The sequence below is a fragment of the Palaemon carinicauda genome, chromosome 6 (assembly GCF_036898095.1).
Source record: "Palaemon carinicauda isolate YSFRI2023 chromosome 6, ASM3689809v2, whole genome shotgun sequence".
Lineage (NCBI taxonomy): Eukaryota > Metazoa > Arthropoda > Malacostraca > Decapoda > Palaemonidae > Palaemon > Palaemon carinicauda.
This window is the reverse complement of record NC_090730.1, coordinates 67581374-67593259: the sequence shown is the minus strand read 5'-3', so window position 1 is coordinate 67593259 and position 11886 is coordinate 67581374.

Below are 11886 nucleotides of genomic sequence, written 5' to 3'. Positions count from 1 at the left end.
TCTTCTGACCACCTGAGAATCTCTACTGCAAGATGGCATAAGAGGCTGCCTTGTTTGTTTATGTAAGCCACTACTGTTCTGTTGTTACTCATCCACACGAAAGAATGGCCTGAAGGCAACTGTTGGAACTGATAAAATGAAGAGCTAGGTATGCTGCCCTCATCTCTAGAAGATTTATGTGCTGATACCTTTCGGACTCTGACCAAAGGCCGGAGATCGTGCGATGCAACAAGTGGGCAGCCATCCTCCTTTTGATGAATCTGTATAGAGCACCAAATCCGGAGGAGGAACGAGACGATCTTGACCTCTGTAAAGGTTTTCGTCGGCCACCCACCAAAGCAGGTCAGTCAGTTGTTCCTTAGTAGTAGGAACTCGAGTGTACGGCGGATTCGAGTGTTAGTTCCACACAGACTTTAGCTGACACTGCAGGGACCTTATCTTGATGCAGCCATTTGGAACTAGACAGAAGAGAGGTTAGATGACCTAACAGATTCAACTATCGATGGGCCGGTGGATCTTCCAGTCTGAGGAAGGGTGATGCCACTTCTCTCAACCTGTGTACTTTTGTCTGATGGGAAGACTTTCTGTTGGACAGTGTCTATTATCTTACCTAAGTATACCAGTCTCTATGAAGGAAGCAATGATGACTGAGATTTATCAAGACCACCAGATCCTGACAAAACTTGAGAAGCATGTCTCAGTGACGAAGAAGGGTCTCTCTCCAAGTCTGCCAGAACCAGCCAATTGTTTAGATATCTGGGGAGACAAATGCTGTTCTAGTGAGCTCAAGATGACACTAGGGCAAACACCCTGGTAAAGACATGAGGTGCTGCTGCGAGACCGAGGTAGAGAACCTTGAACTGGTATATTCTGTCCTCGTGTATGAATCTGAGATACTTCCTTGAAGAGGGATGGATTGGGATCTGGAAGTACTGTATGCGTCCTTGAGATCCAGAGTGCACATTAAGTCCCTTGGTCAAACTGCCTGGATGGCCGTGTCTGCTGTCTCCATCCTGAACATAGTCTGTTGAACAAACTCGTCCAGGGGAGAGAGATCCATGACTGGTCTCCAACCTCCCAAAGCCTTTTTCACTAGAAAAATGTTATTTTTATTAATAAAATAAATTTTTGAATATACTTACCCGATAATCATGTAGCTGTCAACTCCGTTGCCCGACAGAATTCTATGGAGGGATACGCCAGCTATCACAATACTAGAAGGGGGTGTACTTACCAGCGCCACCTGTGGCCAGGTACTCAATCATTTGTTGTTGACACCTCCTCAATTATTCCTCGGTCCACTGGTTCTCTCTGGGGAGGAAAGGGAGGGTCGATTAAATCATGATTATCGGGTAAGTATATTCAAAAATTTATTTTATTAATAAAAATAACATTTTTCAATATTAAACTTACCCGATAATCATGTAGCTGATTCACACCCAGGGAGGTGGGTGAAAACCAGTGTACATGATTAAAGGATAGCTAAGTATCCCATATTTCATATAACAGTTATCTCAAATAACAATGAAATAATAAGTACCTGGTAAGGAAGTCGAATAGAACCGTTACTCTGCCTTTTATTTAAAGTTCGTCTTCCTTACTGAGCGCAGCGTTCCTCTTGGAGGCTGAATCAACCCAAAGGTGCCAAAGTACACGGGGTTGCAACCCCTACTAAAGGACCTCTACCAAACCTTTAACCCAGGCGCTTCTCAAGAATGAATAGACCACCCGCCAAATCCAAGGATGCGGAAGGCTTCTTAGCCTACCGTAACAACCATAAAAACAACAATAAAAGTATTCAAGAGAAAGGTTAAAAAAGGTTATGGGATTAAGGGAATGTAGTGGCTGAGCCCTCACCTACTACTGCACTCGCTGCTACGAATGGTCCCAGGGTGTAGCAGTTCTCGTAAAGAGACTGGACATCTTTCAGATAAAATGATGCAAACACTGACTTGCTCCTCCAATAGGTTGCATCCATTATGCTCTGCAGAGAACGGTTTTTATTAAAGGCCAACGAAGTAGCTACAGCTCTTACTTCGTGGGTCCTTACCTTCAGCAATGCAAGGTCTTCCTCCTTTAAGTGAGAGTGTGCTTCTCTGATCAGAAGCCTTATATAGTACGAAAGCCCATTCTTGGACATGGGTCTCGAGGGTTTCTTGATGGCACACCATAAGGCTTCTGACTGTCCTCGAATAGGTTTAGACCTCTTCAGATAATATTTGAGAGCTCTGACAGGGCAAAGAACTCTCTCTAGTTCGTTACCTACCATGTTGGAGAGGCTAGGTATTTCGAACGATCTAGGCCAAGGACGTGAAGGAAGCTCGTTCTTTGCTAGGAATCCAAGCTGAAAAGAACATGTTGCAGATTCGGTTGTGAAACCAATGTTCTTGCTGAAGGCATGAACCTCACTGACTCTCTTAGCTGTTGCAAGGCAAACGAGAAAAGCAGTCTTGAGGGTAAGATCCTTGAAGGAAGCTGACTGGAGAGGTTCGAACCTAGATGTCATAAGGAACCTTAAGACTACGTCTAGATTCCAGCCTGGAGTGGAAAGACGACGTTCTTTAGACGTCTCAAAAGACTTGAGAATGTCTTGAAGGTCCTTGTTGGAAGACAGGTCCAAACCCCTGTGGCGGAGAACTGAGGCCAACATGCTCCTATATCCTTTAATCGTAGGTGTTGAAAGGGATCTCTCATTCCTAAGATGAAGAAGGAAGTCAGCTATTTGGATCACAGAGGTATTGGTAGAGGATATTGAATTGGCTCTACACCAGCTTCGGAAGACCTCCCACTTAGACTGGTAGACTCTACGAGTGGAAATTCTTCTAGCTCTGGCAATCGCACTGGCTGCCTCCTTCGAAAAGCCTCTAGCTCTAGCGAATCTTTCGACAGTCTGAAGGCAGTCAGCCGAAGAGCGTGGAGGTTTGGATGCAACCTGTCTACGTGTGGTTGACGTAGAAGGTCCACTCTTAGAGGTAGAGTCCTGGGGAAGTCGACTAGCCATTGAAGTACCTCTGTGTACCATTCTCTTGCAGGCCAAAGGGGAGCAACCAGCGTCAGCCGTGTCCCTTCGTGCGAGACGAATTTCTGCAGAACTTTGTTTATTATCTTGAACGGAGGGAATGCGTACAGGTCGAGATGGGACCAGTTCAGAAGAAAAGCATCCACATGAACCGCTGCAGGGTCTGGAACAGGGGAACAATAAAGCGGAAGTCTCTTGGTTATGGAGGTGGCAAACAGATCTATGGTAGGTTGACCCCACAAGGTCCAAAGTCTGTTGCACACACTCTTGTGGAGGGTCCATTCCGTGGGAATGACCTGATTCCTTCTGCTGAGGCGATCCGCTGAAACATTCATATCGCCCTGGATGAACCTCGTGACCAGAGAGAGGTTTAGACCTCTTGACCAAATGAGGAGGTCCCTTGCGATCTCGTAAAGGCTCCTCGAATGGGTCCCTCCTTGCTTGGAGATGTAAGCCAAGGCTGTGGTGTTGTCTGAATTCACCTCCACCACTTTGCCTAGCAGGAGGGACTTGAAGTTCAACAGGGCTAGATGAACTGCTAACAGTTCCTTGCAGTTGATGTGGAGTAATCCTTGTTCCTTGTTCCATACTCCTGAGCATTCCCGTCCGTCCAAGGTCGCACCCCAGCCCGAGTCCGATGCATCTGAGAAGAGATGAAGATGGGGGGTCTGGATGGCCAATGATAGACCCTCCTTGAGAAGGAGATTGTGCTTCCACCACAGGAGAGTGGTCTTCATCTCTTGGTTGATAGGGATAGAGACTGCTTCTAGAGTCGAGCCCTTGTCCCAATGAGCCGCAAGGTGGAATTGAAGAGGGCGGAGGTGGAGTCTCCCTAGCTCGACAAACAGGGCCAGTGATGAGAGGGTCCCTGTGAGACTCATCCACTGTCTCACTGAGCAATTGCTCCTCTTCAGCATGCTCATGATGCACTCTAGGGCTTGGTTTATCCTGGGGGCCGATGGAAAAGCCCGAAAATCCCGACTCTGAATCTCCATTCCCAGGTACACAATGGATTGGGAGGGAATGAGTTGAGATTTCTCTAAATTGACTAATAGACCTAGGTCTCTGATTAAATCTAAAGTCCAATTGAGGTTCTCCAGACAACGACGACTCGTGGAGGCTCTCAACAGCCAGTCGTCTAGGTAGAGGGAGGCTCTGATGTTCGATAAGTGTAGGAATTTCGCTACATTCCTCATCAGATGAGTAAAGACCATAGGAGCTGTGCTTAGGCCAAAACACAGGGCTTGGAACTGATAGACAACCTTTCCGAAAACGAATCTCAGGAAAGGTTGGGAGTTTGGATGAATGGGAACGTGAAAGTATGCATCTTTCAAGTCCAACGAGACCATCCAGTCCTCCTGTCTGACCGCTGCTAAGACCGACTTGGTCGTCTCCATCGTGAACGTCTGCTTGGTGACATACTCGTTGAGAGAGCTGACGTCCAGCACCGGTCTCCAACCTCCTGTCTTCTTGGCCACAAGAAAGAGACGGTTGTAGAAGCCCGGGGATTGATGGTCCCGGACTATAACCACTGCCTTCTTCTGCACAAGTAGCGACACCTCCTGTTGCAATGCTAGCCTCTTGTCCTCTTCTTTGTAGTTGGGAGAGAGGTTGATGGGCGATGTGGTCAGAGGTGGTTTGAGGCAGAATGGAATCCTGTAACCGTACCTCAGCCAACTGACAGACTGTGCGTCTGCACCTCTCTTCTCCCAGGCTCGCCAAAAGATCTTGAGTCTGGCTCCTACTGTTGTCTGGAGAATCTGAGAGTCAGTTCTTTCCCTTAGATGTCCTGGATCCTTTCCTAGACTTGCTCCTGTGAGTCTGGACGGGAGCTTCCTCGGCTGGGGGCTCTACCACGAAAGGGCGGTATGAACCTCGTAGCCGGGGTATCAGCCACTGGGGAGCGATAAGTCTTGGGGACTGAGGTGGCAACCTTAGACTTACGAGCCGATGAGGCTACAAGATCGTGCGTGTCCTTTTGTATCAGGGCAGCCGACAAGTCCTTAACTAGCTCCTCGGGAACGAGGAACTTTGAGAGTGGAGCAAAAAGGAGTTGTGACCGTTGGCACGGTGTAATGCTGGCGGAAAGGAAGGTACACAGTTGTTCCCTTTTCTTCAACACCCCTGATACAAATAACGACGCTAGCTCACCCGATCCATCTCTGATGGCCTTATCCATGCAGGACATGATTAGCATGGCAGAATCTTTGTCCGCAGGAGAGGTTTTCTTGCTGAGGGCTCCCAGGCACCAGTCGAGAAAGTTGAACATTTCAAAAGCTCTGAACAACCCTTTCAGAAGATGATCCAGGTCTGAGAAGGTCCAACAAACCTTCGAGCGTCTCATAGCAGTCCTCCGAGGCGAGTCCACCAGACTTGAGAAGTCAGCCTGGGCAGAGGCAGGTACTCCCAAGCCTGGTGCTTCCCCTGTGGCATACCAAACGCAACCTTTCGAAGCGAGCTTCGTTGGTGGGAACATGAAGGAAGTCTTGCCAAGGTGTTGTTTAGACTGCAGCCACTCCCCTAAGATCCTTAAAGCCCTCTTGGAGGATCTAGCTAGGACAAGCTTAGTATAGTTGGACTTAGCTTGTTGTACGCCCAGCGAAAACTCAGATGGAGGAGAGCGGGGAATAGCAGAGACGAAGTGGTCTGGGTAAATCTCCCTGAGTAGAGCCAAGACCTTTCGAAAATCAATCGACAATGGAGAAAGCTTAGACTCTTCCACGTCTGATGAGGGATCAAGGTGTGCCTCCTCATCATCCGACACCTCATCAGCAGAGGGTAGCGAAGCGATCGGACCAGAATGCTGAACCGCAGAGTCAGAACGGGTAGGAACAATAACAGAGGTTTCCTCTTCCTGTAACTGTTGAGGGAGAACCTGAGGCTCAGACTGCAAAGGTTGAACAACAGACGAAGCAGAAGGCAGGCGCATGGGTGAAGGAGGTTGACTCCTAGCAAGAGTTGAACCCAAGGATTGCACAAGCTGAGCGGAGGACGGAGGCGGAGTAGTCCGTTCCTGTTCCTGTGAGATGAGTGGAGCATGAAGAGGTTGAGGCTGCGCAGAACAAGGTAAAGTTCTCGCAAGCTGAGGCTCCTGAGGCGCAAGTCCAGGGTGTAGAGGAGCTTGCCTTGAGGAGGGTTGAGCTCGCTGCAGCGATGGTTGAGCAGACAGACTCACGGAGGGGAGAGGTTGTTGTACCCCAACCGAGAGTTGCACCACTGGTGGAGCAGCAAGGGGAGGCGGAGGAAGAGTGGAATAACTCTCCTGATCCCAAAGCAAGGGTTGCCTTAAAGAAGGCTGAGGCTGAACAACACTGGGAACAGCGAACTCCGAAAGTGGCTCAACATCGTACGCCTGGCAGATGGTGCTGCGACCAGGCGGAGCAGGTGCAGGCTGGGCAAGCACAGGCGGAGCGAGAACAGGCGGAGGGAGTGTAGGCGGAGGTGCAACACTCTCAGCCCGACACTCACGCATCAAGTCCGAAAGCTGAGCTTGCATGGACTGAAGCAGGGTCCACTTGGGGTCGGCAGAAACGATAACAGACTGAGGTAAAGTCACAGTCGGGCTCTGTTTTGGCAGAACCTTACTCCTCTTGGGCGGAGTACAGTCGACAGATGACTGAGGCGAGTCAGAGCTGAGCCAATGACTGCAACCTGGCTGAGCACTCGCGGACTGAACTCTACGTTTAAGCGGTCTCGAGACCTGAGACCAACGTTTCTTCCCTGCTAGTTGATCAGCGGACGAGAAGACGGGCTCAATCGTCTGCAGGTGGGAGTGACGGTCTAAGGAAGACACGCCCGCAACCACCGAGGATAGTTCTGTGCGCCTAACAAGGCCTGTCGAACCCTTAAGCCCTTCGACATTGCTTCTCCCCTGGGCATGGGAGCTTGCAAGAGGTCCCGGACTGGGAGGACGACTGGCTCGCACAGAAAAATCCTCACGCACCACACTGGCACCACTAGCACTTGGCACTGCACCGACACTAGCACTCGTCACAGCACTGGCACTATTTCCACCCACTGCACTCTTGACCTTCAGTTCTTTAACCTCGGCCATCAGAGACTTATGGTCACTTACCACTGATTCTACTTTATCTCCTAAAGCCTGAATAGCACGCAAAACAATTGACATATCAGGCGGAGGGCAAACAGTAGGTTCGGGGGTAGCCACTACAGGGGTAGGAAAAGGTAGGGGATCATGAGGTGAGGAAAACATAGAAGAGTGAGAAGAACTTCTCCTAACTCTACCTCTCTCTAACTTAGATGAATATTTTAAAAGACGGACAAATTCCAATTCCGAAAGTCCGGCGCATTCCTCACATCGATTTTCTAATAGACAGGGCCTGTCCCTACAGTCAGAACAAGCGGTGTGAGGATCTACCGAGGCCTTCGGAATACGCCTATTGCAAGACCTACATCGTCTATGGGAGGGGGCTTGCGAAACGTCAGACATCTTGTTTCAAAGAGTTAGCCAAAGGGTGATCCCAAAACAAGCAAAATTCATTAACCGTTAATCAGTATTATATAAAAGCTATCTAGCTAATATAAAAAGGATTCCAGTAAAGCGACAGCCGTTAATCTGAGAGAATACTTCACCAAATATCCGTGAATAAACTCGAAGACCATAAGCGTATCCCAGAACGTCTAGCCGGAAGCACGACAGAGGAATAATTGAGGAGGTGTCAACAACAAATGATTGAGTACCTAGCCACAGGTGGCGCTGGTAAGTACACCCCCTTCTAGTATTGTGATAGCTGGCGTATCCCTCCATAGAATTCTGTCGGGCAACGGAGTTGACAGCTACATGATTATCGGGTAAGTTTAATATTGAAAAATTTGACTGTAAAAGCCTGGAGACCTGTCCATGCCCTCTTGGAGAGCACCCTTCTGGAACATAGTCTGGACTTCAGCCCGGAGGGCAAGCTCCTTTGCGGATCCCTTTGCATAGAAGTTCAAGTACAAGGGATACCGAGTCAGAGAGAGAGAGAGAGTAAATGAACGGGACGTGATACCCTAATGTGACCACTTCAATCATCTAGGGATCTGCCCCGTGATGCTGCCATCTCTGCCAGAGGTGCTACAGACATCCTCCCAAAGGTGGTAGGTGATGAGGATTGCCATTCTTAGCGGCAACAACCACCTTGGCCATTCCCTTTCGCTCCCTTCTTTCCCCTAAAGGACTTGTTCCCTTTCTGACCTTTGGACTGAAAGGGACGTCTGGACACCTTAGAAGGTCCCGAGGACCTAGAAGTTGAAGGATCAAAGGTAGCCTGCTGCCAAGTGAAGACTGGGATGGTCTTCCATAAGGTCTTGATGTCATGGCCCTATGGAGGAGAGAATCGTTCGACGATTTCCTCAATCTTTCAGCAGTCCTCTCGATCTCCTCAGGAACAAAGAGAATTCCACCTTTGGCACCTGTATGGGGAATTTCTCAATGACTGTATCTCTTCTTTTGAGTATAGCATCCGCCTACAAGTTGACAAAGTGGTGTGACCGAAACTCAAGAGTTCGGATACCCGATAAAAGGAAAGACTTCAAAAACTTTCTTGAGGACTCCTTTGAAAGATTGTCGGAGCGCATAACGTAACCTAAAGACCCCAACCATAGGTCAAGCTACGAAGAAGTCTGCATGGCGTACTTCGGGCCTCTCTCTATGTTGAGGAGCTCAATTGCCGAGAGGGAGGCTTTCAAAGCAGAGAGGGTTTGAAAGAGATAGTTCTCGACAAGATCTTTGGAACCCAAAAGCCTCCTAAGACCAGTGCAGCCCTGCCCTGGTCTAAAGGCCTGATAGCCGCCAAAAATAAAGGCTATCGCACAAAAAGCCAGAACAGTTCCTTGACGGCAGGTTCCTCCTCACAATATTTTCCAACGAAGGGTTGAGGGACATGGTGGAATGTGATTCCCCCTCGATCCCATAATACTTTTTTTGTAAAACAAAAGGAAGTGGTAAATATTGTGAGGAGGAACCTGCCCTAAAGGAACTGGAAATTCCGGCTATCTGGGCGAATGCCTTCCTTTTGGCGGCTATGAGGCCTTTAGACCAGGGCAGGGCTGCTCTGGTCTTAGGAGGCTTTTAAGTTCCAAAGATCTTGTCAAGAACCATCTTCTTCCCTTCCTGGGTGGTGGTACCAGGACTTGACAGCCTATTGATGGCCCTCCTGCAAGAGAAGCCCTGCCAAAAGGTATGTTCCAACACACTCCTCTCGTTTCGAGTGAAAGTTCGGACAAGCTGCTCTTGGAAGATTTTCGTCACCCTTATCCAATGGATCATCTACCTCCAGGCTCATTTGAAGGACCTGCCACATGGGACCTCCAGTTTGCCTCTGCCAAACAGGCTTCCCTTGGTTTGGCGTTTTTAGGTTTGGTCTTGGTGTCCTTGGATTCCCTTCGCACCAGGAAGTGTTCCTCCAGGATGTTGGAAAGAGGCACTTGCGAGGGTTTGGGGACACCAGTAACCAAAGCCTTAGCTGCAGACCCCGAAGGCCTTTCTTTTGCTGTAGGTAAGGAAATTGAACGCTGGTCCGACCACTACCTCAATTTATTGAAGGTTGAAGGGGGTGGAGAGAGATCTCCCTGGGCAAGCTTATGTCCCTACTCGCCCTAGGATGGATGAAATCGGCGTGCAGTGAAGTTACGCCTCTCATCCTCCTCATCTGTCACTTGGTCATAGTTTCCTTTTGCCTTCACCTACGTTAAAGGAACTTTATGCAGATAAGGATCAGAAGCTGGAGGCACTTCGGCACTAAATTGAGATGGGGAGGATGATCATCATGCCTTGTCTGACAAATATTTCCTTCTAAGGTCAGAACTCTTACGAACTTGAATTGGACTCCAGGGGTAATCAGAGGAGTAGCCTGACTGGAGCAGTCGGGGGCTGTGGCAGCAGAGAAGCCACACCCAAGAACTCCTGCAGGGTAGTTAAGAAGGTATTTTTTCTAATGTACAAACCTTTAGCTATTTAATAGGGATTATCTCTCAGCGGAGCTGGAAGACTAGCCATTAAAACTTTAATGCGAGGTGGTAACCACCAAACCACCAGTTAGTGAGTGGGTGGAGGGGTACCCTTGGTAGCCAAATATCTCCACTCACTCACACATATGCAGTATCTTGCCACTTTTGATTGCATGTAGGACTTATGGGGACATTAAATAGCTTAAGGTTTATACATTAGGAAAATTGCAAATTACTTCCATATTTGTCAATTGTTCCGACACTGACAAACCTAACGCTATTTAACAGGAATGACCCACCCTTTAGGGGGGTGGTAGTCCAACTTCTGGCTTGGTTACTGACCTGTGTTTTGACCTGTACAGGTTACAATGCAACTAGGAAAAACCTTGACACTTCGCTAAAAGAGGCATTGTGTAATGTGCCTATAGCAACCTGAGCAACCTCTGTGGTTGTGAGGAATTAGCAATGTGACCGTCTAAGTCAGAATATTCCGAGTATAAAAATAGGAATGTGATTCAAACAGACATTCCTAATAACCCCCCGCGATCTGTACAAGTATGAAGACTATACTAGGTTACTCAAGGGAAATGGTTATTTCCTATAGATCGATGAGGCCAGCCTGCAGAGGACCCATGGTGCTGTTCCCCAAGAGAGGGGAAGATGACCCCCAAGAGAGGGGAAGATGAAGAACCAGTTATTTCTTAACATTCATACAGACTAATCACAGGTAACTAATGCCCTCAACCATCTGCTACTTGTCTAGCAAGGAGTCTGACGTATTCTGAACTACCTGTTGTGCAGCCACCACAGGACCAATGGAAAAAGTATCCATTCTCCTATGGGTTAAGTCTTGCAGCTATTGGGCGGAGTAAGTGGCTTGATGTTTCCACACACTGGCTTGTGGTACTTGCGTCACCGAGTTGTTGCGTTTGAACGTCAGGGACATTCTAATGCCTCTGACGTCATAACTTTAGGCCGATGAGTAGGAGGATGATCATGATTCAATGCAAGGTCGATGACCTTACAAATCCAGGATAAGATAGTGTTCTTTGTGATTCTCCTCTTGACCCTCCCTGTGCTAAGAAAAAGCGCTGGCACGCGGGGGGGGGGACGAGCTACTGCAGTGCGTTCAAGATAACATCTCAAACTCCTCACTGGGCATAGTGACAGTTGATCTGGGTCATCGGTTACAGAACGGAGACTCGAGATCCGGAAGACCTCAAACCTAGGATCCATGACCAATGAATTTTGAGCCTTTGCAATAAACTCAGGGACAAAGCAGTGTCACCTCCCCCCATTCCCTTGAATGGGTGACGTCGTAGGATAGACCATGAAGTTCGCTAACTCTCTTTTCCGAAGCTAAAGAGAGCAGGAACATCATCTTCAAAGTGAGATGGAGATCTGTTGCCTGGCGGAATGGTTCATAAGGAGGGCCCTTCACTGACCAAAGGACTCAAACCACAATCCAAGGAGGAGGTCTAAATTCCGACTGGGGGCAAGTGACCTCATAACTTCGTATGAGGGGAGACAATTTCAACAAAGAGGAAAGGTCAATTCCTTTCAGTCTATAGGCCATGCTTAAGGCTGAGTGATAGCCTTTCACTGGTGAGATGGAGAAGAGCTTTTCCTCCCGAAGGTAAAAAGGGAACTCCATTATCATAGAAATAGTGGCATCGAGGGGAGATATACCCCTTCCACAACACCAACCATGGAAGACTATCCACTTTGGTAGACTGGAGTAGAGAATCTTCGGAGTTATTTAAAAATCCTTTTCGCAACTCATTGCGAAAAGCCTCTCTCAGAGGAGCCCTGGATAGTCTCCAGGCGTGAAGACGTAGGGAAGCTACTGCTATGTGGAAGATCTTAATGAGTATTTGTTTTAGTGCATCTGGTCGCGGAGGAAGTTTCCTTGGTAGCTC